Below are 4,158 nucleotides of genomic sequence, written 5' to 3'. Positions count from 1 at the left end.
ACATAGTTGTGGATGCCTTGGCAAATGTAACTGCTAGGATGTTACCTTTAAGGGATCGATTTTCTATTAAAATTTTGTATAAACCATCAGTCCCAAAGAACACAATAAACTTAAGCATTTTTTATGATGACCAATAGATACTTTAATTTATGGAAAATGTTGAAATATTCAAAGATGCAATGATTGATGAAGAATAACATGAGCAAACATTTTAGGACACAACCAACTCAGGTAAAGGAAAACTCATCCCTAAGGATGTGGTATCACTAGAAAAGTTGTATGATCTCAAAACCACTTCCAAGGACTTGTGAATTCAACAACCCATAGTTCTAGATTGTTATATGAGAAATTCAAATTAGGAACTCGGAAAGATCTGATGTATGTTAATCTTGGTACTTACTGCACACCACAAGAGTGGTAGGCCTTCATCCGCTTATTCAATTAGTACAGTGATGTCCTCACTTGGACGTATGATGATCTGAAGACATATGACATGTGAAGAATCTAGCATGTGATATCAATCAAGGAAGGGGCCAAGCCATTTCATAAAAAATTAAGATGTAAAACTTACTCCCTGTGAGAAATAAGTTTGTGGAGATCCTCCTATGTGTAGATTTTCGAAATCTCAAATGCGTCTCTCACAAGGAAAATTACCCAATGCCATCCATGGAGAAGATATTGTAAATAGTATCTGGGGACGAAATGTTTTCTTTTCTCAATGGATTTTTGGGCTACAACTAGGTTCTGGTAGCAGAACCTAACAGATTAAAAACTACATTCTGAACGAAATGGGGCACGTTCGCATTTCGACGAATGTTATTTAGGATGGTCAATGTTTATGTGAAATTCAGTCATGTAATGGGCATCACCTTTCGTGAGCTTATTAGACAGACCATAGCGGTATACATTGATGATGTGACAGTATTTTCAAAACAAAGGTCATACCACCTGTGCCCTTTGAATAATATTTCTGAGCGATGTCGAAAATGCATATCCTTGAATTGCAAGAAGAATGTCTTTGAAGTGTTTGAGGGTATCCTCCTTGGATACATCAATACTAAAAGTGGGATCAAGGTAGATCCAGATATGGTTCGGACCCTTAGGCAGATTCCCCGTCTAGTGAACAAAAAATCTATGGAGTCTTTCTTGGGGAAGATCAACTTCCTCCAAAATTTCATCTCTAACTATTCTTAGATTCTTAAACCAATGCATGATATGATCAAGAAATATGTAGTCTATAAATGGGATAAAAGGAAAAAGGACACGTTCACCAATATTAAGCAAGCTACAATAGAAGCACCGACATTATACAACCTATAATTCAATAAAGACTTCTTAGTCTATACTTTTGCTTCCACCACCTCTCTTGTTGTTATGATCACTTAGAAGGATGTGTTGAATATTGAAAAACCTATCTCCTTCGTGAGTTTAGGCCTGCAAGGACTAGAGATCAATTACCCCATCATTGAAAAGAAATCTTATGTAATGTACAAGGCGATAAAACAGTTCATACCATATTTGTTGAAAAACCATTATATTAACTTTATTCCACACCTAGTAGTCAAATGACTGCTTTTCGAGGAAGTGTTGGGTGGAAGAAGGGTGAACTTCATTACCAAATTCCACGAATATCGTCTTGACATCAATGAGTCAACACCATCAAGGGTAATGGGCCTTGCAAATTAGCAGCAGAGGTAGTCAACACAAAAGTGGAAGAAGAGGAACTCGCAAGATGGGAACAATAAATCAAGATGTACAATGTTAACAAGCCTCCCCCAATTTATACAAAAACTCTTGGTACCTAGATGTGCACCAATACCTTGTGCATGACACCATTCCCTCTCTATTCTTTATAAGGAAGAAGAGTGCACTCCAACTCAAAGCACTGTGTTATCAGTTGATGGATGGGGTGTTGTTCAGGAAGCACCACAATGGGATATTTCTTAGGTGTCTAAAGGCATACGATTAAGAAAAGGTTTTATATGATCTCCATGACGAACCAGCCAGGGGGCACTTCATAGGAAACACTAAAACACAAAAGGTTATGTGAGTTGTCTTCTAGTCTCCTACATTATTCAACAATGCTCAAGATTATTCGCTCAAATGTCTAGTTTGTCAAAGGTGTGCTTGCAAAAATCAATGGTCAACAGCCCCGCTGCAACCTGTTGCAATAGAGGAAGCTTTCCAACAGTGGGGCTTGGATATCACTGGGGAAATTTTCCCTCACTCATCAAAGAAGCACCACTATATCTTGACTGCTACAAATTACTTCACGTGGTGGACAAAGGTAGTTCCAATAAAACAGGTGAATGATTAGGAAGTCATCAACTTTCTACAACAAAATATCATCTCCAGGTTTGACGTTCCTACTTCACTTGTTTTTGATGATGCAACATACTTTTTTTCATTAAAAATTTATGATTTTGCCTTGGAAAATGGTATCATCTTGAAACATTCTGCTAATTATTATTTGTAGGGAAATGGTCTTGTTGTATCCATGAACATGAACCTCATTCTTATCATCAAAAAGACCATATTATATAAACAATGAAGCTGGAAATCCTCTTTGGTGAATGCCTTATGGGTTGATCGAGTTATTACTAAGTGTTCTCTAAACACCTCCCCTTACTTCTTGGTGTATTGAAAAGAATCCATCCTCCCCAAAAACATCCACTTTCTCACTCTCTGATTGTCCCACGAAACCGAAGGCAAGTCATGTCTTCTAGTTCAGTGTAGGTTGGACACTTTGCACAAGCTACAGGAAGAAAGGCTGAAAGAAAAAGAAAAGTTTTCACTTCACCAAAATCTTATAAAGAGATGGTTTGATAGAAAGTCTTCAGGGAAGAATAGCTTTAGTGTGGGTGACTTAGTCTTAAAGTGGGACAAAGCCTAAAGAATAAAGGTAAACACACTAAGTTTCAATCGTTGTGGGTTGGTCCTTACTCAATCCATGAAAGGCTTGGCCAAAACATGTATCATCATTTGATGGGAAGATTGACTCTCTCCCTCTTAATGTCCAAGACTTAAAATAATATTTTGAATGAAGATATGGGGTTGTGTCTCGCTCTATGTACATATTCTTTCGTTGTCTGTTGTTTATGTTTTTGCTTCAGTTTTGTGTTGTTCTGTCATCTAAATAAGTGTTGTTCCTTACTGCATTGTGGCTTCCAAGTGTGTGTAGTGCTGAAGTTCAAGAGTCTTGTGACAATGCATCGCTTGGATAGTCCTTTTTTCATCTTCCTTATGTTAGTTACATCTTTTGGCCGCTGAATTTCTGAAGTAAAATATGATCCATTCGTAAGGATATTTTTGGTCCAACCATGAACCTGGGTCTAGCCTAGAAACTTCATGACTATACTCTACTCTTACTTTGGTGTTTTTAAGCATATCAAACTAGTAGAAATTGAGAAGGGGAAAATTCAAAATGAGAAGCCCTAAATGAAAGGCCTTTATGTGCTTCTCTGAAGGAACAACCTCAACTTCTCTCAATAAGTCAGGATCCCTCTTCTGCCAAAAAATAAATAAGTTTTGATGCACAGTTCTCTTTAAATAAATAAATAAAGGTGAAAGAAGGGAAAGGCTTCCTGTGCAGAGAGGTGAAGCAATCAAATCCATTGGGGTACTGTCTAGGCTCACTGATAATTAAGCAATGTTTGTGATGCTACTGACTCCATTAGGGTATTGTCCAAGCCTAATGGCAGTGGAGTAACACCAGAGATGAAAAACTATAATTTGAAAATATTAAGCGAGCCAAGCTACCCTTCAAAATTCAAAACACTGGACTATGTTGAATCTTATGTGCTCAGATGAGAAGGTATAGAGTGGACCATGCCTACCCATGGGACAGGTGTGGAAGCCAAAGTAATTTTCACAATGAATCAATAATATTTTAAGGACCAAGGCACTACACATAAGGAACTACCTAAGATAGAGAAGTTGAAATTCAACCAGTGTGTCTCCAAGTGTTGTACCAAATGAAACACCCTCCAAAATTTTGACTTGCACTCAAATTTCAGAGCCTCCTCGGTCCTTCCCTTGATTTTTTCAGACACTTAATATCATTTCATGAGCTTTATTAAAGTCATTTAATCCCTTTTTCTTGTTGGATTAGTTTTCGTCTTTTCGAATGTTTGACTATTTTTCCATGCTTGTGGATCC

This window comes from Pinus tabuliformis, chromosome 4_1 (assembly GCF_031772625.1).
Source record: "Pinus tabuliformis cultivar Carrire ecotype Pingquan chromosome 4_1, CPIR1, whole genome shotgun sequence".
Taxonomy (NCBI): Eukaryota; Viridiplantae; Streptophyta; class Pinopsida; order Pinales; family Pinaceae; genus Pinus; species Pinus tabuliformis.
This window is presented reverse-complemented; position numbering follows the sequence as displayed.